Genomic DNA, 27,291 nt, shown 5'->3' on the forward strand with positions numbered 1-27,291 from the left:
AAATTCCATCAATGGACAGGTTCAGTTTTAACATTAAAACAATCAGTTGTAGCAAATCAACCACTTGTCAGTCAATGTGTCTGGCCTTAGCTACAGACGGGACTTCTAAACGAAACATCACAAAACAATTGAGTAACAGGGATGTCTAATAAGACGGTGACACACTATTGACTTTTCCCCCGAACCGAGCAGGGAGAAGGGAGAAGGGAGGTCGAAGGGAGCATGTTCGATAGTGTGTCAGGGGTCCGTGGGTCCATACACCGATCCAGACATCAGGCCGGGCAGGGAGACGAGCGCTCTGGAGGCGGTTTTTTTGGCGAAAGATCAAAGAAAAGATCGGTCCGATGTAAGGAGTGATGTACGTTAGTGTGTCACGGTATATTTTTGCCCCGTACGCCATCGCGAGCGCCGCACCGAGCGGCCGCCTGCACTAGCGTTGATAGTTCTAACTTATGGTAATTTAACTCTTTAATTGGTAAAATAAATGTTGGGTAATATTTCGCCGTTATATATTATGGTCATTTGTGTTGTAATTTTGTGGTTTGTTTGGTCAAGGTTGAAAATGAATTTTACAAGTTGAAACAGTTAAATCAATTGATTGTATCAATTGATTGTATCAATGATTGAATTAAGTAATTGAAGTTATACTAAAATTATTTAAAAATTAGGCCCAATATAAACGTTAATATTATTAAAGGCAATTAAAATTATCTGTAATATGTTATTTCATGTTTTATTACTGTTTTATTATTACTGCCTCCGCGCTCTGACTCGCACACGTTCTCCATATCTCTCTAAACTCCCTTTTGCCGCGCCCCGTAGAACTCATCTGGTTTTGGTCTTATTTGGGGAAATGTTTGGATTGAAATTTTGCTGATATTTGCCTCCCTTATTCCTGCTCGGTTTGGGGTCTTGATCGGGGAAAGATCGATAGTGTGTCACTGCCTAAGGTGCGTTGCTAAAATTGGTTGCGATTCAAAAAGACAAAAACATAGAAAGCAAACCAACAAGTAAATCCTAACAACTTAGCCTAAGGGGAGACGAAGTAGTAGTAGTTGATGAACAATGTACATTTTGTTCGATGGTTTTTACGACACGAAACAGGTATCTCCGATTTTCGCTGATATTATTTTTAAGGTCTTTTAAATTAGGACCTTTCCATTTAACATTTTCTAGCTGCCCCCGAAAAACCCCGTTTAGAGGTCCCCGGCAAAATGTTATACCAACCAAAAGTGCACTTGTATACTATACAATTTAAATGTGTGCAGAGCAGATTTCTTACTTTTTAATGGGTGTGACCCAAATAGCTTTTTACATCGCGTTCGTTTTAAATACTTGTACTCACTAACTGCACTTATAGAATAAGTTATAGGCTATATGATTAGACAAAATATGTAGATAACCTCTCTTAACTTTTTAATGGGTTATATCACGAAAAATAAACTCTGCGCACCTTTAACGGTACAAAATGCACATTTCCTGTTGGTATCCCAATTTTGCCTGGGTGTTTGAGGGGCAGCTGAAAAGCTTTGCAATGCCTCACCTGGTGACGCCTTATTTTAAAGGCCTTTATCGAAGAAGAATGTCGGCGAAAACCAGAGGTCTCTATCTCAACCCAGCATTAAATGACATTTTAAATTTTAATTCCAACGGCGAGTGACGTCATCACTAGCGAAGATTTTCCGCAGTAACGCTGGTGTTTCTTTGAGCACAACATTATATACATTTTATGTATTGTTGGAGCACAGAATGAGCACAACATTTACGTGTATAATAAATTGCTAATTCTTTGCATGAAATCACAAACAGTTAAACGGTTACTGAGTATAACAGGATTTTTATTTTTGTAATTTTTGTAATCTGTGCTAATGATAGTGGGACTTCGCCGGCAGAAATGTTTCCAAATGTCCACAGAAATATTTTCAGACATAAATCCAACTAAGTTCACCCAAGCAATAACAAATTGCCAGTCCTCCGAAAAATACTCCTAAAATTGGGAAGTGCATTTAAATGTATTTGTATTGCGACACAAAACAATTTTGAGTTTAAAAAAATATTTGATTAAGATGTAAGTCACGGATACCTCGACTAAAGCTTGAGAGTGCAGCATTAGAGAATATTACAAATTACAAATGTCGTTTAACTAAATAATCTGTAGCATAAACCAAGAAATTCGTGTACGTATATCTTAACAGTAGAAAGTAAAATTGAACAATTAAAAATGTTTAAGATACAATTTGAAGCAGCGTATTTAGATTTGTATAAGCATTTTTTAAATTTGTTATTACTGAAATATAATACTGTTGTGTTGATTACAATCGAGAGATATCGAGCTCTAAACGTGATCCGAAATAAAACATTTTCAGTGTTTTAAAACTGAATAAACAGATCTGAAAAATACAGATTTTGAAAAAGGGTAGATAAAAATCTTACTTGCAAATAATAAAAACAGTGTTGTATTTGACAATAAAAAATGTACTGACTAAATGGCAAAAAAATTCTACTAAATCCATCCGAAACATTTCACATCAGTGATAATATACCTAATCTTTGGGTAGATTTGATGACAATAGAATTCACTAGTTTATTGATTATATTACCGTGTTTAGGGTGAAACCTAGGCCAAAGGGCCAAGGTAATTCTATGTTTTTCTATTTAGGGTCCTCATAACCAAAAAACACCATTCTTTCGAATAGTTACACAGGGGTTGCAAAAATAAAACTGAACGAACGCCTAAGGTTTAAATCAATTCACTTAAAGACGTAGTTTAGCGTATTTATCAACAACATAATGGCTTCCATGCATCGTGCTGTAAATGTCATGTCAGAAAACATAAAAAGTGCATAGTGTGATACATACCATACATTTATAGGATATATTCCTGGGTTCTATTACATTTGGATTTCATTTCTCGGGGAGAACTCTTTCCGAGGGTTTGTCAAAAAACGTAGTTCCTTACCAACATTTCTATAAAAGTTCACCAATCTTAGAAACTGTTATGGTTTATTTTATAGGAATCTGTCATCGACAGGGCACGGCACCTCTCCCCTCAATAATTAACTCCTCTTGCGAGATAGAAAATAACTCAACCAATAGTTGTAAAAGTTAGATTACTCCTAGTTATTAATAGGGTGTGACCTTTTCCGTACATTTTTTACCAAAACTCTAAACAGTTAAAGCTCTATGATCCCCATGTACTTAAGTACGTTTTTTTTAAAACTACGCATATGTAAGGGATACCGGGCAATTGTTGGAACATTGCGGGCACGTTGTGAAAACGGGTATTTGCGGACACTACGGATTACTGCTACCTTCAACAGCCAACAGTTTACTGCACGTTTGTAAACTGGAAGAGATACATGTAGGTAGGTCTCTAATCTCTGAAGGTATGTTTCTATACAGAACATTTTCAATATAAAATGCATTCGTGAGATTTGCAAATTTGAAAGCTCTGGATACCTGCAAATCTACATTTACAGCTCCATGGTGGGATGTGTGATTGGCGTCACTATCAGATATTGACTAGAGTAAGTGTTGACAAAAGTTTTTATAATTGGAATATAGACCGGAATACTCGTATTGTTGATATAATAATTTGTATAGTATGTATCAATGAAAATTGTCGGCGTATCTGGTAGATGGTACTAAGTCCAATTGTTGCATGCGATATGCCTTTAAGAAGTATTGAATATTTTCCTTTAATTTATTACATCGTTAATATTCATGAACTTTCATTCCCCAGACTAAGGAAAATACTAGTGGCCACATAGACATACAATTATGAATGCATTCATGCATGCACACTTACTTAAATACATGGATGTACTGCGGACATATATAGATACCTACATACGTCGAACTCTATATGACGAATTTCAGGGGGTAGGAGAAAAACTCGTATTCTTAGTAAAGAGGTTCGTTTTATCAAGGTAGGTTTAACGGTACTGCCGTTATTCGTCTTATAGAGGTTTCTCCTCGCTCTGAGATTAACCTCTATACAATGGCTCAGGAAGGAAGATTGATGGATGGGGATTTCATGTTAAGAAAAGCTTCTGTTTGTCCAAAACGACGTACATGGAGGTTAAGATCATGAGACATTCGTCTTATAGAGGTCGCATTCGTCTTGTAGAGGTTTTGTGTTAAGAATATTCGTTGTATACAATATGTAGAACAACCTTAGCCCATGTCACAAACAAATTCTCTAAGTTGCGAGAGTATTTAAAAAATAATCTCATCGGGGAAGTTTTACTGAGGTTCGTACTAACGAGGTTCGACTGTATGCGAATTATTATGTCCGCAACATTCTGGTCTAGAAGTATTTGTAGATATATGCAAAACCCTTGCAGGTGGCAGTTATCAATAGTCCCGCAATTGCCCACACTAACGATGCATCCGCAATGTTCCACGTCTGCCTTAACATTGATAGGTGCCAACGCATAGCAACGAAAGTTTCAACTGTTAGTGTGTGGAAATTCGAATTAACATAAACACTTATTTTTACCTCACTTAATACTTAATTGAAACTCATGTTAACCAAATGAGAGTGTATACCGTCAAATTTACACACGTACGTTTTACCTACTGCTTACTTACAACTCATAGCAAAGTGTTTGCGTGTAAACTGGAAACTAAACACGAAATAGTTCTTTTGACCTCAATTATAACTCAGGTGCAGCTCGTATTAGCGAACACGGTGCAATGATTGTTTACATTGTTGGAGACAACACAGCTGTTTACAATGCATAAAGAGGGAGACTATGTCGATATATACTAGTCTTACTGGTACTACTGAACGTAAAACATTGTAGAGTACACAACGTTTATACTGTATATGTTTTTCAACATCTTCTATGACCCGATGTTAAATGCAATAGAACCAAATCAGGTGACCCTAATCTTATTTAAGTATTTCAAAGATTGTTCAATTTTTTGATTTTAGTATATTTTGACTGTTCGACATTTACCAATTAGCTATTATTTGGCAAGGTTAAAATGAATGATAAATTAGCAGAGGACGGTAATACATGATAATACTGTACATGGTTATATGAAACACTGGTAAATATTTGATGATTGAATTCTTAATATTTTCAAGAAAAAACAAAAATAGTAGAGAGATACATGCAAGTTTCACTCAAAAATGAGTAATTTGTATTTGTCCGTTTTAAACCAGCTTTTCCACCAGATTTTCTGAATTCCTCGAATCATTTTAATTTAAATGTTGATGATTAGTCAAATGTAAAGGGTTCAACAATTTACGGGGAAATTAAAACTAGAAATGTTTTCATAACTACCTATTCATTTTTAGGCAATCAATTTAATTTTTATGTTGATGATTAGACAATGAAAACTTGTGTACAAAACTAAAATTATCAGGGAATTTGAACCAGAAATGTGTTCATAACTAATTCATGACGTATGACAAGTCGTAAACAACGTGATACTTTTCACTATAGTCGCCAGTCTGATCACCTGATCTTACGGCGATGCTACGCTCAGTTTGACAGTTAGGAGTGTCTTATCACTTAGCTTATCGCCCATCTCTTATCTCGAATACACAACCTCTGGTACCGCCTCGTGAGTCAGTCACCTTTGGTGATAAACCCTTCTGGCCTCAAGAGCCTCACGATTGTTTTATAAGCATAGACTTGGGTACTAAATCTAATTGAACAAGCTGAGGTCAATTGGTAAAGAAAACATCGTTGAATGCACCTCTCAAATAGTGCACTACCATTGCAGACACACTAAATGTGTTGTGTTTTTGTAGTGAGATAGTTTAGTGAAATAAATTGTAGTTTGCAACAAAGGTCTGTTTTAGTTTTTCAGGATCCAGAAGTTGATATACAGGGTGAATCAGACCACCCGAGCACAACGCTTAGGCCAAACAAGCGTTAAAAACATTTTTATTGAAAATTCATCATTAATATTATTTTGTGGGTTACAAAAATGTCACTTTAGGCACTTTTCTTTCAATGTTGTGATAGATAAAAGATGTCCTAAAAGTAATTTAAAAACGCGTCGAAATTCCAAGACGTTTTACAAAATTTTAGAAGTACTGTAGGTAGTTTTTTTGTGGTGAATGAGTGCGATTTTCGAAAAACGCCGAAGAGTGTCTTGTAGAAAATTTAAGTCTTAACCATGAAAATCTTTTCAAATCTTTGCTAGCGCTTACCGTTTTCGAGCTATAGCCGTTTAAAAAACGTGTTTGAGCTCTAAAGAACAACAACTGAGTAAAAAATGACAGCCGTTTAAAGATTCAAAAAGACTGATTCAAGATAGCTTTGAACGGCTGACATTTTCGACTCGAATGTCCGTTTGAGTTCAAACTTGCAGCATTGTATTTTCTAGTAAGGACCTTTAATTTTATGTGCATATCAACCTATGCTTACAATTAAGATTTTCTTCCGACTCCTAGCGGGCCGTCCCCCTGAGGAGTTAGCAAATCACTGAATAGTGTGATGAAATGGTTTTTATGCCCAGTAACTATGTACCAAGTTTTGAAGCAATGTATCTTTAGTGATCTTATATTCAGCCGTCCCGGGACTTTTTCCACCCTGTATAATTAACTCGTGTTAACAATTACAACGCTTTCACAATCTATTTATTAGTGACTAAAAATGCACTAACATCTTATTGTATTGGAAAAATGTTGCATGGATCCGCCAGAATTATACATAAGGTCGCATGACCACATTTTGACTAGCAAAACCACATTAACAGAGCACAAACTCGAAAAGGTATATCAGATTTGATTATTTATTTTTCAGTGAATTTTCCAACTTTGAAGCCGTTAGCGACACAGAGCACTAAATAAGAAGCACTTCTTATTTAGTGCTCTGTGGTTAGCGATAATTTTCTTTGTCAAGGGGGGGGGGGTTAAGGCAAGTTTAACTGATAAATGTCGATATTGAGTGGGTATCAGCCACAGTAGCAATATTTCCAGTAGTGCCATAATTTGCTATTTACTAACCTACGTAAGATTCAAACAATATTAAAGATTGTATTTTTTAGTCACAAGGATACCATTATAATCCTATTTTCATCTGTTCACATTTTTCACAATAGGTACCTTTATCATAAGTAAATAAAGTATGTACACAGATCATGTAATCTAGTATTGAGATAACGAAGTCTGCGGAAGAAGAGTCGTTGTAATGTAAATGTTTACAACTTCGGACTTGTTGTTCCACTAACGGATTATGAACAATTATAACTTATTAAGCAAATAAGATACTCTACAAATTGACAATACATGAAACATATTTCATGATAAACAAAACAACATTACAGTATTCTCTCACTTTGGCCGTAAAATTATTAAACATTCCTCTGTCTAATTGGACCTAGTGCACAGGTTCAACAAATCAAAATACCTACTTAGCAACAAACCTTCCAAAATTTGTTAAACTCATATGACAAAACCTCAACGTGCATAACTATGACAAATAACATAACAACTACATCATCAAAATTAGAACAACGAACGCGACCAAAAACAGCTGACACGTCATTTTACAACTCCATTTGTTTACCGAGAAACTAAACTTTACGTTCCAGATTGTATAAGTTGGCCCGTATAAGTTAAGAGAGATTGATTTATGCCGACGATTACGCAGGCTTGCTGCGACAAGGGTTATGTTTGACCGCCACTGGCCGACCACCTGCCGGGCAGCTGTTCTGCCCAACATAACGCCCGACAGGTTTAAACTAGTGAATTGATGTTTTCAGTAAAGTTTCGTTAACGCCTCATAAAATGGAATCGTTCCGATTAAGGTTTACGTCTGCTCCAAAAAACAATCTCACTCTCTAAATACGCCAAAGAGTTTCACTACTCATAAAAATTGTCAATTGTATCAACTTCAACTGTACAGTTTAAATGCAGCATCGCAATTAACGTCTCTAGTGTTCGTACTGTGCAAATCGTTTATGATATTGATAATAATTCCGTAATCTACGTAGTTTGCAATACTTAGGGTCTCAAAATGAGAAATAAATAGCTTTAAATGCCAAATTTAGGAATTCGTTGTTAGTACAACGATTAGTTTTTCACAATATTTTTTTCAGTTACGTAGAGACATTGGCAGTCGATGCATGCAAGTTTTACGTACCGTGTATAAAATTATCCTCATCAATCTTGTGGGCTTCACTCACCTCATAATTTGTTAATCCAGGACTCGCCAAAATCTACACACCACGAAAACACAGTTACTTCCTTGATTTGGAGTAAATCCAAGGACGATTTTTATGTGTGTGTAACTGTGTCTTCATGATGTGTACATTTTGGAGAGTCCTGGATTAAAAAATTATGAGGTGAGTGAAGTCCACAAGATTGATAAATATAATAAACCTAGCCTCCAACACCATGGAAACATGCTAGCCTGAAAACATGTCATTCAAAAATAGGATTAAAATTATCCGTAAAATGTTTCTAGACGACCAAAGCTATTTTTGCCTATGAGCAAAACAATTTTCCGGCAGAATCTAATCTATAGAAGAGTTATAGGTAAAATCTAACTGCACACAACCTTACCTTTTAGTACCTTTTAGTAAAAAGGTACTTACTGCACACAAGAGAAACCTTTTACTCGGTTTTTTTAATCATAAATGCTACAAAGATACTTTACTCAAAAATTCATATAAATGTGATCTATTTTTTTTACAAAAATTTGTAATAATAAATTAATAACGTATATTCATGAGTAAACTTAACTGGTTGTAATTTTACTAAACCGTAAATAACTAATTTAAATCGCAATCATCTATAGGTAACAACAACAGTAAAATATTGTACATTTTTTAATAGGAGGGGGTCAAATATTGTTAACAGGAAGTGTTTGGAAATGTTGTGTGAGTAGGCTGGTAGTGTTGTTAAACAATATCTTGTTGTGCTGACCTACAGAAGGCTTTAAGTAAGCCAGTGCACTTGTGCAGGGGGTCAGTTTTGTGTGTAGAGAGTGATAGTGTGGTGTGGTGTTTAGGTTAAACTGGAGCTCAAAACCTTTGGCCTTGGGTCCAGGTAATAAAGGGTTTTTGGGTAATTAAATTTTGGATAAAGGTAGAGTCTTCTATATTTACGGTTTTGGCAGAAAAACATAAATTGTAGTGGTCATTATAACGAACAAATTTACAATAACTTATTAGCCTATATTAATTCTTTACACTATTTTCTGAAGTGTTCAAAATTTGAAATCCGTAAACCGATTAAGTGAAACTTAAATATATTCGGCGAATCCCAAAAAATATTTAATCCAGGAATTAATACTATAAAAAAATATCGTTTCCTATCTTTGCTCGAGGATTAGTTATTTATAAAGTTACAAATTATCATGTTCAATCGACATGACGATAACATAAGTTTGCACTTTAGACGACGTAAGATGGATTGGACAACATACTCACATGTTAGAAATGTGCTGACGTTTTGACGGCAAGATATCCACAGTGCTTCCTGTAAAAGAGTGAACATAGTTAGAATATGTGTGTGTGGCACAACTACATAATAATGTTATGCTCAACATTTCTGTAGAACGATATTTTACAACATTGACAGCTTCTAAAGGATTACCAAGCATAATTCTTTCACTAAAATATATAAAAAATAATTTGATATTTTCGCCCCATACCAAACCAATTTGGTCAACCGATGTGGTATAATGTAAGAAAAATATTTATATTTTAATCACAATGTATTAAGGGGGTACGCCCTAATGCTGATCTCTTGGTAAGGGTAGTGATAGTTGGCAAACTCACAAAATGAAAACAATTAAGTACCCTTATATCTGAAGAATAAAATGTGGCAATGAGCTAAAAGCTATGTAGGAAGAATTTTGGTTCATGAAGAAAATGTATTTAACTGTAAGCCTTGTACTGCTGTATCCGTAGGAATCTGCCGTAGTAGTAGTAGTATAACGAAAGAGATTTTACCCTCTTCGGAAAATACGTACACCAAAACGACTCCTTGTGTGAAATGGTCAAACATCTTGAGCAGGTCAAAGAAATGAAGCGCGTTTGTAACCATATGATCATCCATAAACCATATGAGATATTTGACCATCTATGGAGAATCATTTTCATTAAGAACAAAATTAGGTACCGTTAATCAATACGGGTGAATTATTTGAAACAAGTCCAAATAAAAAAAGGTGCTTTAGAGCTTTGTCAATATTCCAACAGTGTTACAGTAGTAATGAAAACGAATTTGAGGTGATTTTTGGTCAAAATGTTGAGACTGCACTAACACAATCGAATTCAGTAAATTGTTTAAGATTTTTTAAATAAACGAAACTATTTAAAAAGTGCAGAACCATTGAAAAACCCAAAATAATTAGTATTGATATGACAGTGGCAAAAATGTCTATAGACTGCTGCACAGAGTACCGGGTTAACCGTCGTCACCATAGTGATGTTCGTCTGTCTTGAAAAAATACCTTAAGTGAATTCTCTGACTTTCCCTGTGCATCCTTGACCTTTTTTTATTGATTTCCCTGACCACTGTATATTTTAGGTACTGCAAGTTTTCTAAACTAGGACACTTAGGAGTTTTCTAAACAGGAAGTTTAGATATAAGTATAAATCGCTTAAAACATCTTTTTTATATTTATACGGCCTCCACCAACCCCGTAGCCATCCTTACACCTCCTTTTTTAGCGAATTTTCCATATAGGCTAGAGAATAAGCTATTACTGCCGGTCTCATGGTAAGACATAAACCCAGGACGATTTATTTTTTGGTTTTGGCGAATTTGTTTATTTCATACTAAGCTATCAAGATTTCAATAAAAACACTCCCTTATTACATTTCCTGTAGCAGCAAACCTAAGTAACTCACTTATTAAAATAAATTTAATTTGAATAGGAAATAAATCCACTGACAATTTGAAGGGAATATTTTAGTAGAAATCTAACCACGTAGGCTAAACGTAAATTCGGTCTGCAGGTTTGCTGCGGCAGGGGTATTTATTATTTCAGAACTTAAGTAATCTTTTCAGCAACTATCTAATTTTAACACAACTCATCATCCAAAAAATTTACGTGATCTTTTACAGTTTTTTTGTAAATTTCCTGACTTAACAATATTTTTAAAATTGTTCCCTGACCTTCCCTAACACTGCCTGTTTCCCTGTCTTTCCCTGACCTTTTTTGACTTTCCAGGAATATGTCCTCTTCAGCCAGTGAAAGGATTGCAGCTGCAGCAGAGACGAGTAAATAACGAATACGTTCTGACGTGCATCATCTGACATGAAATGGTAGTGGGTTCAAAAATGTAATATACAAATATTACATACGTTTCCTCAACATCAACATTTGAATTCCGAACATTAGTCTAGCCCCCGTCATTCCTTTTGTTAACATTACTTCCCTAACTGTGTAAACCACACGCTTTTTTAAATTATGGCTGGAAACAAATTTCAATTTATTTACTTACCTATACCTACTTAATATCTGTTTCAAATTTGTAGACAATATTTACTGACAAAAATCAATCCCGTAATGGTATGCTCAATCATATATATACGTAGTTTATCGATCTGAAAACTATTCCCACGGTTGTCATTTATAAACACTGATGCTTTCATAAATTATTTTCTCAGCCAAGAATTATTTACCTTAAACCCCTTCCCTTCCCTTTCCTTGCTTGAAAGGATGCGTAAGTAATGCAAACTTCACAGTAAATGGAATTAGTCAATAGACTAGGTATCATAGACCTATTGTATTATATTAACGACGAGTTAAGATCTGCCATAATGCTTGGCTGGGTTTGTAGAAATTTAATTGGAAGAATCAACGTTGAATAAACTAATAAATTCATAGAGTCAAATAAGGAGGCCCCTGTCATGCTGCTATACAGATCTGCTATAACAAAATACAACGTTTTAAAACTATAGTTCAAACAGGTATAGCATTTGAATTAACTCAAAAATTAAAATTGGTCTCTGTGTTGTCTTAAATAAGGTTAAAATCACAAAAAAGTTCCACTTTTCAAAGCGTACCCTACTATACAATTCATCGTAAAAGATTAAAAAACGTGAAGTTAGTAATTTTGGTTACTTAAACCAGTGGGTACCTACAGTTTCTTAACTGGGCTACCCTAATATGGATTGAAACTATCGATTCGATTATTAGTAAACCTTCATTCGATTTTTCATTATCAGCAAGTTTAGTTAGTTAGTTAGGTTAGGTTATGACAGTTCCATTCATTTTATAGAGATAGTTAAAAATATCGATTATTAATCGATATTTTAAATCGATAGTTTTAATCGATAGTTTAAATCGATATTAGGGGTTAAGAAACTGTACCCGAACCCTTAATGGAGAGTTTTTATATTCATAATCAATTAAATCGTAAGGAATACAATACGGAAAGTCTATTAGTAGTATCATTTTAAACGTCCTTGATCTTAATAAGCAAAAAAGATAGGTCTAGGCCAAGAAAATTGGATTTAAATCAACGCAAAGTAACCACTTCATATTGCCTTATGAGAAAACTGTCTGTAGATATAAAGCATCACATGACTATTTAAATCGTAGCTTGAGAAACACGATAAGATAATCGGACGAGTATATGTTTGTGTGTAAATGGTCTGTGCAGCCGTGCCCTTGAAATAGTCACGGCTGCATTGCGTAATGGTCCACATCGGTAACTATTGCATCTTTACGCAATTGTCTACTGAACCTAGGCTGCGAATGTATAGTGTTTTGTTTCTGAACAGAAAACCTCCATAATACGTCTTCTTATGTATATAATCAACATTACTATATGTTGCTTCAAGGTACCTACATCATGACACACACTTATCCACCATTCATTTGAACATACAACGAATGAGAATCGGAAATGTTTTGATCAACTTAAAAAAGATATTTTACCAATAACGGTGCTCGGGCTCGGCTTGTATTTTTACAACCAAACGAAGAAAACGATTTCACTTCAAACGTATACTATTTTGCTCCAACAAGATTTTCATATATAAGGCAGTATAAATTATACTAAAGGTTATCTATTACAAGATAAACTGCTATTAAAGACTTTAATTTTAATTCGGGATTAAAAGGAAATACAATAGATTCAAAATCGGAAATCGCTTTGAGTCGTATTTTCTGATGCAAGCAGTAAGTCGCTACAATACGTCCATACATTGCTCGTGTCATAGAAATATCAGTGTGTTTTTAGTGAATTTCCCTATAGGGAAGTAGCTATTACCGTAGGTCTCATGGTAAGACTTAGGCCCGGGACCGATTTACTTTTTCATTTTGATGTCCCCAGAGGCCAAAAACACCACTCGTTCAAATTTTTATATATGTATATATATATATATGTGTGTGTCCGTGAACACGATAACTTGAGTAATTTTTATCCGATTTTGATGAAATTTAGTTTGAAGGTGTAAGGCGGGATAAACTTGAATGAGTTCGCGATCCAGCATGATCGGACCATGGGAACAGGGTTTTATGGGGTAAAAATTTGTTTTTCTCACTTTTGACCCTCAAAACACAAAATTTCCCAATTTTTCTCTAAACCTTCTTAAAGAGCTTAAAAAAACAAACAATTCAGTATATCAAAGTGTTTTTGTACGGTTATTGATTACGGAGAAAACTAAAAAAATGGTAAATTTAAAATTCTCATGTTATTCTTATGGAGAATATTGTAAAATGTTGTAGTATGCTTGTTTATGGATATCTTTTGATCAAACTTGGCAAATATATTCATTTTATACTAAGCAATAATTATTTTACTTAAAACACACACTTTATTAGTTTCCTTGTAGCAGCAAACCTAGGTACTCGTTAAACCTAATGTTATTTAAATAGATCAATTGAAAATCAATTCAGCCAAATGGAAATTCGCTTAGGCGTCAGGTTTGCTGCGGCGGGGGTGTTATTGTATATTTTGTCTTCTTGTTTATAAAATAAAATAACATATTTCTCCACAAGATATAATATATTTTAGTGTTTTAATGTAAATCTTATTGTTTTACTGTGCGGATGACGGACACGGTCCCCAACCACAAGCTCTATGCCATTTGGGGATTCATTTAAATCGTTGTTGTATTTTGTATCGAATACTTGGATATTTCAAAAGCACGTTTCATTCATTCAAAGTTAAGACCATAATTCTATCCTTGTCAGACCTAGATTTACCAATGAGGAAGCCACGACGTAGCATGAGCGAAACGTGTAACGTGTGGTAAATATACGCAGCTGTCACCGGATGCCCATGAATTTACCATCTGAGGAGAATTTATTTTGTTAAGACAACTGTTGGACTGGCCGACGCGACGGTTCCCGCACTTGCAACGGACCCTAGACCGCGAGGCGGATGTATTCTAATTATGCCAGAGACCAGAGGTAACATAACACTACACTCTTCCCTCCGTCCTCCGTCCGTGGTGACGCCGCGATAAACTGGTTGTACACGCAACATACGTCACGCTTACGTAACCCTCACAACATTCAGCTGGGCAGAAACTGTGCTTTGTAAACTTTACAGAAATCTAGGTCAGAAGGTGACGAGTGTTTTGTGGCGGTCACCGAGTAACTAATCTCACGAGAAATAAACAAAAAATATCTGTTTATAAGGGTTTTCCCATCCTGAAAAGGTATTTAGCAAGAAAGTTGTTAAATCAAATACTGTTCAAACTAAAACAGAACCGCCTACACCGTTTGCTGTAGTTTCGATTCAGTACAGGGTTGACCGCAGTGGTCAGTTTATTTTTGTTTGGTTGTGTGTTTAGCTGAGCAAAATACGATTCCCTGGAAAATTCATACATACAAGAGCGTCACATTCGAGATAGTTTGAGACACGAAACTCCACAATACTATTATAATCGTTTCTCTAATTTAAATGATAACTACATTTACCCTTTTATAATATCAGACATGTGACAACCTCAACTTAAAACACTTCTGGTCGTAAATGAATCCAAAATGAGCAATGCTGTGACAGCAGAACGAACAATAACAACGGTCGAGAAACAATTGTAAGTTAACGTTACGATAACGCTATAATCACCACTTGTTCTTTGTTCTGGTTGTGTTGACTTTAGACAGCTGGTCTGAAGTAACTGTTTAGTGTTTACTGGCCAGACGTTTAGACATCGTCGTTTCGGACGACTATAACATTACGACACAAATCTACCGCTACGCTGCACCACCACAATTCCACCCAGTCCAATATTTAACTATTGATAAGAAATAGATATATCATTCCGATATTAAATCTGTTAACAGTTTTTATTCAAAATTGACGTATTTGAACGCAGAATGCGCTGACGTCGATTACCGATTTGTGTTGATTTTTTTTCTTTTAAACCAAACCAAAGTGATAGGAAAACTTATTGTTAAATATAGCATCTTGTATGTCAACCAAATATTAAAGCATAAAAATCAAAAAGGAAATACAATTTCAAAACTAACCCTATGAGTGACTTATTAATTTATGTTTCATTTGTAAAGCGGGCATTAATTGCGCCAACTGACCCGAGTCAGGTAGTCTGGTATTCCTGTATAGCTCCAACTAGGGAGCCACCCGATACGTTCCTTAACTAAGTCAAGTGGCGGCCGTCTTTGACTGTATAATTGAGTATGCTAGGTAAGAATAGGATAGGTTAGGATGCGTTTACTTATACCAATTTTGAAATTTATATATTGAAAATGGCCAAGAAATAAAACAATTAAAATCACAAACAGACCGACAGACAGAAATCTAAGTATTTTAAACTCATACTTATATGGCTTTATGTTTGTCTTAGGCCAAGGAGCCTTGGCAAATCCACAAAATATGTCCAGACAATTTGGAAACACCATGTATAGCGACATAGATTGTACAAATGACCCATAAGCCTGTAGGCCTACTGGAACTATTTTCAGCATAGTCAGCAATGTCGCGCCCACCCCATATGGATCTCCCCTGTGCGACATATTCACCATTCTTCATCCGCCCCGGCCCGTCGTTTTCAAAGCGCCCTCGTCCTATTGTTTTTACTCATTTCGCCAACCCGCGTTACTTATAGGGGAGCCCTCTTAAACGCTGCAAGACCAGCTCGTTGTTGGCTACGAGTACTTGTACGTTTATTAGGTTGCGTAACTACGAGATTATCTATTAGTCAACATGATAAGCGTACCTCGATGGCTTTTCATGTTAGGAATTGTTACCATTTAACATTGTTTGCTAGAAGGGTATCGACGTTGTGGGTATTTAAAAAAGTGGACGATTATGGTTTGAACAACAACCCTTGTTTTTGTTGGTGGAAAGCGTGACTATTGTTATAGTGCAAATTGCAACACTCGTGACAAATTAAAGATTATTTATTACCGTTTTCCCTGTTAGTGATCGTGGATTGCACAGTTACGCGTGTAATAAAATCTTATTGTTTAAAATGCTTTGTTTTAACTGTTATTAGATGTTTCTATTCACATTTAAAAATATACTCAGATACAGAATCGAACTGCTTTATTAAGTTAAATCGTAGTTTATTAAGTTTTATCGAGCTTTCAGAAATGAAATCTTGAAAGTTTTTGAATCCATCCTACGATTTGTTTACGTGGCATATTTTCCTAAATAGAAAACTAAATTTACCTACTATTGCAGTTTTTATTGCTCAAGACCGTACGTTTTAAGGTGCAAATACCCCCGCCACAGCAAACCTGCAGACTAAGCGATTCCATTTGCCTGATTGGATTTGCTCTAACATATTTCCTTAAAATATCACATCCATTCTCTAATTAAATAGCATTGTTTTAATGAGTTAATGAGGTTTGCTGAAACAGGTAGGGGGAAAAGTGTTTTAATTTACGATTGTTTACAATTTTCTCCGTAACCATTAGGCGCATAATAACGCTTCATTGTACTAAATTATTTGTTTTTTTAAGCTCTACAAAATGATTTGGAAAGAAATTGCTAAATTTTATGATTTAGGGTCAAAAATGGGAAAACTCAATTTTTACTCCATAAAACCCCCCATAACCTAAATCCCATAGTCCGATCATGCTGGTTCGCGAACACGTTCGAATAAATGTAGTTTTACGCGTTTATACCAAATTCCATTAAAATCAGATCATTTTTGCTCTCAGAGGTATCGTGATGCTTACGGACACACACACACATATTTTTATGAATTTGAACGGATTGTGTTTTGGCCTCGAGGGACCTCAAAACGAAAAATTGAATCGGTCCCGGGTCCAGGTCTTGCCATGAGTACTACGGTAACAGCTTATTCCCTGTATGGAAAAAACGCTAAAAACTTTCGAAGGTACATAAGCAAGATAACTGACTTAAAAATCATCTGACACAGTTATAGTGAAAACTTGATCCATATACTATTTATGTATAGGGTAGAAAGTAAAAATACATAACTTTTAGACACTGAATACTTGAATAAAATATTAAAATTTTGCAACAAAAAAAATAATCATTTGTTAATTAACGTATAAATTAAACACTAAAACCATGCATAAACACAACCAGAAAGTGATATGAGAAATTACTTTGCTGCGATAATAATGTATTGTAAAATAACAAATTACGCATATCAATGATCTTTTGTTAGGGGAGACTACTTTTAGACGTATAATATACAATTAGCATTATATGGACGGATGCAAATCAGCTGATAACGGATAATTCATTTTTAAAATTGCATAATACTCGTTAGTACACTAAAATATGTTAACCTTAAATAATTGGCAAACCTGGTGAATGATAAGTTGATTGGTATGTTTGTCAAATATTTGTTTTACAACACAATTGTTCAATACAAACCTCAAACCTTCATAAAAGCCATTTTCGTAGGTTGAAACTTATTTCGATGGCAAATGCAGTTTATTTTTTACAGTTATTGAAGTGAATATAGTGAAATAGTAACAATACCTGTCCATTGTTAAAACCATGGTTAAAACTATCTACGACGTGTCAGTAAAAATCAACAAACCTCATTCAATAGAGGATGAATACGTTCAGGGTTGTTTATTCTGATAGAATAAAAACTATTACTGGTTTTAGGTTCCTTAATGGCGGTGCTTACACCATTGATTAAATAAAACTCCCCAACAGGTTTATCATCCTAATAAATTACTTGAAGATATTAGACTATGTTTATTTTCGGTAACGTTTTGTTGTGTTGAGGTAATTTTGTTATTGTTATTGTTCGGACTGAAAAACTACTACAACCGAGTAAGTATTATATGTCGATTTACAAATTCGAAAGGTGCTAAACGGAAGCAAAATACAGTTTTTTTAGATTTGAGGGTTTTAGGTTTGGGGGTTAACTGATATCGTAATTAACAAATTATGATACAGTATAATTAAAAAATCTACAGTACTGTATGAAGATTTTTGATTTTTGTCAAGCTTATGACCAAAGGTTTACCTTTTCCCCGGGGTTATGTAAAGCTGTAATTCAAGTACCGGTATTTTCATAACAGAATATAAATTGTAGTTAACATTTAACCAATACTAAAAGTGTTTAGGTAAGAACACATATGCCCTCCTAACTGGTGTATTATGGGAAAAGTAGAACATAGTATATCATTTTCAAAATAAATAACTAATAAAAGTAATACAACGTATAGATTAATGCACTTTTAATCACCGATATTAAATATAGGTTTTACCGGTACTAAATTCCTTTATTAAATTTAAAAAGCAATTAATATAAACTTTATCCTAACATTTCCCTTATTGGATAATACACATTTACAATACTAAATAAATTAGTATTGTTAAAAAGTATAGGCAAAATATGGCTAAAAAGATTATACATAGCATAAAAATAATCTTAAAAAATGTATAATGCACTGTAAATGTTTGAATAGAATGCGGCATTCTAGAGATGTAACGATTAGTACTTTTGGCCGAATACCGAGTATTCGGCGAGGTCTTAGCCCGAAGCGCCGAATATTCTTCCCCAGTTGTAGTTCTTTTAACATTGACTATAAATCCTTAAGGATTTATAGTCAATGGTTTAGGTTTAGCTATGCTATGACTCAAGTCACTACTTGTCTCTTTGTTATGGTGACGGGGAGGGGCATTGCACCATCATTTCACACCGTCACCATCACAATTTACTATTAATTAAAATTTGATTATTAATTTGGAAATTTCTGAAAATAAATGTTAATTCTTGTAATAATAAAAATCTTTTAAAAATAATTTGTTAATGTATTATTTTTTCCACAAAATCTAATAATTATAACTAATATGGGTATTCGGTATTGGGTCGAAAGTCAACTAGTATTCGGCCGAATACAGAAATATTTTTCGAATGGACTGAATACCGAATAGTAACCGAATATTTGTTACATCTATAACCCTTATAAAAAAATATAATATAATTTACGGTATGTTATGTTAACTAATGAAATTATGTTGACAAGCACAATTTAAGAAAAAGACAAAAAATTAAAAACTGCAAGAGAAATGTCATAAAACCACCGTGCGATGGGTATTTAGACACGACAAAACAAATTGAAATCAAGATATAAGTAGCAAAAGACTAAAATAAAATATAAATTAACCTACAATAAATGTACGATAAACCTAAGAAAGGTATAGATTTATTCATCCTGTGGTACTTCACTTATATCTGATTACGGGGGAGCGAGCTGGTCTAGTGGTAGTAGAGCGCGGGGCTCCGGTGCCCGAGATCCCGGGTTCAAATCCCGCCATTCACCATTGGATTTTATCCATATGATTATGCCGCAACCCACTAGTACTAGCCTGAAGTAATGTTTAAAACAGTTCCAGGCTAGAACTAGCATCCTAGGATGTGAAGGTGGGACATAAAAAATTATGTCTGTTTACAGTAAGCAATGCATTGTTAATAGCCAATAGGTATTCTATACCAGCGTAAAATATAGAGACATAAATCTAAACGTCTTTAGTACGAAAACTTCCACGTGTGTAATGGTCAACTAAAATGAGTTGTTACGGGTTTTAATATGTTGTAATACCTCAGAATGTCGATAAAAAAGGTAAGCGGGTAGTTTACCAGGAAAGTTTTTGACGCAAGCCCCCCACATCGGTTACACAACGATGGCCAAGTCAAATGCCAAAATTCTCAACTAATAGACGTCAGTTTCGTTTTATAATGCACAAAGGTTATTGTACCCAAACTGTCATTCTATGTGTCTGGTTGCATTTTTACTATAACATTCCTCAAACATGTCAGATTTGTTCTCTATTCACTTACATTAGTTTTAACTAGTACTTAGGTTTGCTGCTACAGGGAAGTAAAAAGTCCGTTTTTGTGGCATATTTTAATAGTTTAGTATGAAATCAATAAATTTGACAAAATTAATATGGTTATATAAACTACATCAGTTTACTTTTTCTTCATGAAAACAACATACCTAAAATAATAGAATTTAAATTTAATTTAAAAGGATAGCATTTTAATGTCCATTTTGGGGGGGGGGATTTTATTCGAAACCTTCGATCCAACAACAACGCTTGAATATAAAAAAAATCATTTGTTTATTAAAGCTCTACATGATGGTTGTAATATAATGTGGTCTTTTTAAAATTTAGGGTGTAAATTAAAAAAACCTTTTTTGGACAATTTAAAAACTCCATAACCCAATCTCCTAATATTGTTATTCGCGAACCAAAATGATATACATCCTTACCCGTTCTTGTAAAATTAAATCAAAATCGGACCGAAATTATACGAGTTATCGGGTTCACGAACACACCTACAGATGTAGGCCTAGATTGTACATAGCCTCTGGATACAACGAAATGAAAAAGAAAATCGGCCCCGGGTCTGGGCTACTTCCCTATAAGGAAATTTGCTAAAATCATGCCAAAGTCATTTAGAAACAACTGACCGAATGTTAATTGAGCTATTGACTATATATCATAATGTTAAATATATAATCAATAATTGAGCTCACTGTGTTTGTCAATGAGGAACCTCTTAATTAACAAAAATGCATAAATTGGCTGGCCTTGAAAAGTGTGTATGCAAAAATTTATTTCTGCAACTAGTGAAATAAGTGACACTTTTTTAAACGAGAGAAAATGTTTTATATTGGGAAATTTATCGAGTAAAACACTTCGAACAGAAATAGCACGATATATTTTGTGTACAATTCATTTGTACGTCATAACTAATAAATTATGTTACGCACAACATTTATAAAAATAGAGGTTAGCATGTTTTGTTACTGAGCTGCATTGTTGGCGTAAAGGGACACCATCTCATTCCCAACTTCCAAACGCGGTAAACGAACAGATACTCCCATTTACATATACTGTACTGTTCAACTTGTATACAGGGTTATTGATTACATTCTACTTCATGTAGCTCCTAAACGAGTAAGTTTAGAGAGTAAATGAAGAATATTAAGTTTTCAAATTGCATATACATTCTAAAATGACCATAAAATACATAACAAAAATGAGTTGTTACGGGTTTTAATATGTTGTAATACCTCAGAATGTCGCTAAAAAAGGCAAGCGAGTAGTTTACCATAGTATGAAATAAAGATAATACAAATAAAATAAAAAATGTTGATTCCATTGTTTAAAAAATGCCTGCAAATTTTAAAGTAGTGTATTTTATGGTCTTTTAAGAATGTAGATGCAATTTTAAGACTTATTAACTCTTAGCAACTTCTCTCTTAACTTAACTCGTTTAGGAGCTACATGGCACAGAATGTAGGTACACCGCAAGTCATTTTTTCTTAGTTGTAACACGCTGCAACTCTAAACGAGTAGCTTTAGGGAAAAAATCCAAAAATAAAACGTTTTTAAATTGAATTTAGTTAAAAAAAAAATCATAAATATAGGGTCTTCTATGAGTAAAATCAAAGTTTACGACCATATTGGAAAAAAGGCGGTAAAATTATTTGTTCGACTCGACCAACATAAAAAAAATCCAAAACAGTTACAATTTAACATTTATTATACATATCATGTATATCATAACTTTCGAAAAAAAACAGCTGGCACACTTATATATCAATCACCCAGTATACATATTGTGGGCCTAATTATTTAGTTTTTTTAACCAAAGCGTTTTTTTTTTTTTTTTTGTTGCGTCTTTAACGTTTCTTTTTTGGCTTTTACAATTTGAATTGATATAATCTACATACGGATCATTTCCTGTAGATTACAATTTATTTATTAAAATTACCTTAGCCTAAATTTTGTTATGCTCAGTTGTCAACCGTAGTGAGAAAATAAGTGAGCAAAGTATTGTAGTGAAAAGTAAAATGTTCAGTAATCATCTATTTTGCAAACTAAACTTAGTGAACAGTTGTCGTTCAAAGTGGCATTTTATTGGGCACAACTGTAGACGAAGCAAATTTTTGACAGTACACAATTTACAAAGGACTCGGCCAATTCCGTGTTACAAGATTCTGGGAATGGAAATGCATGGAATATGCACATGGGCAGATGTGCCGCGATAGCGTATAGCGGCGTAGGCAGTGTCGGCGGCGTTGTGGCTCTGTCCACTTTCTAGACTTTTTGCCCCCTCCCTCCCAAACTGGGCACGACTGGCCCGAATCGGTCTCCAAAGCGCATTGTCATCATGTAAACAAAGAATGCGTGCCTGGCGATACATTTATTGCACTAATTCATAGTACCAAACGTTTTGTTTGAATTTAAAAACAGGGCTCAGCTGATTCTGGGGCTTTCTAGATTCATTTTGAGACAGGATAACTGTATATTACTTTAATCGTGGTTTTTACAGCTGGGAGATGTTAAATTGCAACTTATTTTCCATTTAGGACATGATATGTGACCAGCATTTTATACCCTGTTATTTAAACAAGCTTAATCTTAAAATCCAACTTCAAACTCGTACCCAAAGTTAATGCTTCACAAACTTATATCATAGATAAAACATACTCCCTTAGATATCCTGTTAAATCAAATCTTGTCCAGCATTTTTTCTTGGCTACATTAGACGGATGATAACATACGACTTCCAACATTACTAGAACTGAAATCCCAGTGGGTCTGATGATGACCGGCGTTACTAGTCGAAATCGACCACAATTGAAACATATTTAATACAGATTTACTACATTGTCAACTTTTCAGTGATAAATCTATCCAATATTGTTGCAGATGTATTTGATTATAGCCGTGTAGGTTTAGGGTCAGATATATACCGGTTATTTCACAACGTACTTCATAACTTTGGCAATTTTGAGAGATATCAAAATATTGGATGATTTAACGTAATTGTTTAGGAATATGAATATAGTCCTATAACCACAAAAGTTACATATGGCTTACCTACAGATGAATATTAACAAAACTGTTTTGGATTGAATCACAATGGAATTAATCAGGTAAGGGTAAACTTGATTGTTATATTCTTATTCGTAGATGTGTTCCTTGGAGATATGATGGTTTTTGACAACCCCATTGAGAAGAATAAGTTTTATATTGAAGGAAGTGTCATAAACAATCTGTGTAAGACACCATGTATGGAATGTACATTGGACCAATCTATCTTTAATGGAGAACAACTAGACGTATTTTGGTAAATAATTCCCCCAAAAATAAGTCTTGAAGTGAAAAGGCGAGGTATTTGAACCTATGAAAGTTGTGATGTCCTTTTTAAACCCCGTTTATTTTAGCTTCTAGCAAATTGGTACTCATTAAAAAAAAAAAGCTACCATCGATTTCAGAATTAAAATATAATTAGATTAATACGATAATGACAACTAATGTTTTTGGCCATACCCATACAAAATAATAAGTTAATTTATCCGTTTATTACATCTTGTTACAAGTGTCTCAGTCCCAATTCCTTATCTGCGTTTAACGACTTAATGTCAGTCAAGGATACTAATTTTTCTTTTTACGGTCATAAAATAACTGTTAGTTTGATTAAAATAAACCTTTAGATCAAATAGTTATAATGAATTGCAGTTTTTCCTAAATTATTCTCCCTGTACAGCGTTTATTTTCTCAGTCTTTCGTAATAAATAGAGGATAAATAGAGGAATTTAACGTCTTTATAATAGTAACGCGTTTTGATCTGGTATTGCAACACGTTTGGTCAAGGATTTAAGTCTAATGTGCTAATTCTTGTGTTAGGCTCCCATGGCTTGTTGGCTGCAAATTTATTGATCCAAAGCAAAAAATAATCTAATCGTATACATTATAACGTGACAGGTGTCCACTGAAACTACACTAGCATTGGTGTGTGTGTGTGTGTTAGGGGATGGAGGGGGGTAAATGGAACACTCCACTCTCTGACCTCGAACCCAGCTGAATCACCGGGCTTTCCTTACCCAACAATCACACAGAAGTAACACCTGTTTACATCTTGACAGGCACCCTCGAGGGATGAGCCATTCAAGTTTGGCAACACCGTTCAAGTGAGATTTGTCATGGGTTTCTATTAGAGATTTAAGTTTTGGGACATTCCAGAAGATATAATTTGCTATAGCCCATTTCAGAAGACTTGATATGACTGTTCTTTCCTGTTAGAGGGAACATTCATTATCATCAATACATTTTTTTTCCGATTTAGGCTATCGATATTATATTTTTCGGAAAGTAAATTAATAACACGTAAGTACAATGCTGATCAAGAAGTTATATATTTTTCGATCCGATATATCGATATTAACTAATTGAAACAAATCAGCTGACAACTACGATAAATAAATATTGGTAAGTATCAACAAACAATAATTTTAAAAAATTATATAGAAATGAAACTGTTCCAACTAACCAAACTATCTGCAACATTTAAAAATTCTGTTTGATATTCTCCACTTGCCTTTCCTGTCGTCAAATGGAATTTTGAAATGGTACAGCAAGTTTGGTTAGTTTAGAACAGTTTCATTTCTTAATCCACATATATTAGCCTAAACAAGATCAGTTGTCAATTTGTAACTTAAAATGAGTTTGAATATATTACAACAGAAGTTATATGGATTGTAAAGGAAATACAAAAATATCTATAATCGAAAAATTCCCTTTAACACGAAAGTACCGACTTAAGTTATATTATGAACGTCGTTTTAGGATAATTTTGGTTGCTTGTAGTATGTAGCTTACATTGTATAAGCAATTTACACTTCCGGGTTTCGTAGGAATTTATATTACTATCCGTTTTGTGGAGACCCTTGACTAAATGTATCGTAAATTTACTTTTATGGGCGATTGATAAATTAAATCAGCTGTTGATATCACTTTGTAGCTAGCCCATCTAGGCGATAGTCGCAACGCACCTGAAACACATCAGTTGTACGAGGCATTCGACATTCTCCTTTGGAACATGCCATCTTTGGCTATTATTAGACATTCCATCCCCATGTTAAAGTTGTTGCCGTTTTTTTTTATCCAAATGAATCCACGGAGTTCGAAAGTTATGGATTAATTAGTGAAAATCACAGACAGAAAACCAGGCATTTTAGACCCATAGTTTTGGGGATTTGCATTGTTTTAACAAATATACAAAAGGGTTCCAGAGAGTTACGGGACACCCTGTATATATGGGTGAATTTGTCCTTATTCCCTATTGGAAATTCATTAAAAGTCATTTAGGATATATTTTGATCAAACAAGATACTTTATTGTCTTTCATGTAGCAGCAAACCTAAGTACTTATTCGTTAAACCTAGTGTTATTTAAATAGGGAATACACCTGACATGTTTAAGGAAATAAGGTAAAAATCCGATGAGAAAGGAATTTCGTTGAGTCTACAGGTTTTATTTAGTATTCACTTAATTAAACTCAAGACATTATTTACTTTTAAGATACGGTATGTCATCGCAATTTAATCAAGATAGTCAAGTGTTATAATTAAATTTCGTTTAGTTAATTAAATCTTTTTTACAAACATATTTTGAATGTACAATTCATCTTTTCGTCCATGCTTTCTGTTCGTCAGACATTAATTTACGAAATTGCTAAAACTGGACAAAAAAACTAAGACAAACGATAAGTAAAAAAGTCATATAAGGATGAGTGTAATTTACACAATATTTCATAACAGTTATTCGTGTTTGAGATGTGACGAAACATAAAAATGCGATCCTCACATATTATCATTCTTTGCACCTTATGGTAATTTAGATACCATTTAATTAGTGGTAATACAGTGGTAGTGCAGCATTGGAGGGGTATCAATAATCGTATTGCAATAGAATGAAACACGAGATTGGGCGATTTAGATGGTGAAGTCAGATAATGTTTAAATGAACTCACAAAGACAATTTATAATGAATTTTTAAAACTAATTTAGTGTTCAAAATAACTATTTTGATAAATTTGGGTACAGTGAACTGGTTTGTACCGAGAAAGCAAACAGAATCACCGGGTCTTCATTTCCTACTAATCTTAATTAGGTACCGGTACTTAGATTAAACACAATATGCGGTACTTACATTACACCAAATATGCGGTTCCGTTCTTAGAGGGTGGTAAAAGATTATTTTGGCACCGCATTACATTAGTTATCAGCATGTTTCAATATTTTCAACGTACAGATTAGTTGTGAACCCATGCATTTTGGACACTACAAATTTAAAATTTGATAGAGCGTCAACAGTAAAAGGGGTATCTAGATCCAATGGAAAATATCAGAAGATTATTTCTAATTTTAAATTTAGAAAATCACAAAACACGGTCAAAACCACAAGCAAACTTGATAAGTGATACTAATTGGTTCATACTATCAGAGAAAACAATTCTGCACAGCTAATAAACAATGACTTCAACAACAATACCTGCTGATAATATAACAATGCGTCAAAGAGCTATCAAAACCAATGAGCGCGAATGCGTATGTATACTTTTCCAGCTTAACAGTTGACAACATTAATTTAGAAATGATAATTCTGCGACATATGATAGGATATAGTGTATCCCTAATCACTATTTCGGAAATTTGATGAATCTTAATTTTTTGAATATGCTTATTAGAAATATTGAAAAGAATCTATCTTAATATAAACAGAATCATAAAATTTCTAATATTTAAAACACTGTCGACTTTTATTATTGACTATTCAATTCATATACTAAAGTATTATTATAGAATAGAAAACATTTGTTCCATTTCAGCTAATTTCCTATATAGGGAATAAGCAATTACCGTAGGTCTAATGGTAAGACGTAGACCCGGGACCGATTTACTTTCTCGTTTTGAGGTCCCCAGAGGCCAAAAACACCATCCGTTCGAATTCATATATATTATGTCCGTTAGCGCGATAACACGAACAAAAATGATCCGATTTTGATGAAATTTGGTACAAACGTGTAAACCTACGTTTATTTGAACGGGTTCACGAACCAGCATAATCGGACTATGGGAACGG

At 34.1% G+C, this 27,291-nt stretch overlaps 1 protein-coding gene across 8 annotated transcripts in view; it reads right to left on the reverse strand.

Annotated features, from left to right (window-relative positions):
* LOC128998324 (bromodomain adjacent to zinc finger domain protein 2A) overlaps positions 1-27,291 on the reverse strand; it is a 120,567-nt gene that overhangs the window by 78,169 nt on the left and 15,107 nt on the right. For all 8 annotated transcript variants that reach the window (XM_054424426.1, XM_054424424.1, XM_054424425.1 and 5 more), the window contains one exon: positions 9,400-9,448. The gene's annotated coding sequence lies outside the window, so the exon portion shown is untranslated. The remainder of the gene's footprint in view (positions 1-9,399; positions 9,449-27,291) is intronic.

The sequence above is a fragment of the Macrosteles quadrilineatus genome, unplaced genomic scaffold, assembly GCF_028750875.1.
Source record: "Macrosteles quadrilineatus isolate MER2022 unplaced genomic scaffold, UCM_ALF_1.0 Scaffold_7__1_contigs__length_78375512, whole genome shotgun sequence".
Taxonomy (NCBI): Eukaryota; Metazoa; Arthropoda; class Insecta; order Hemiptera; family Cicadellidae; genus Macrosteles; species Macrosteles quadrilineatus.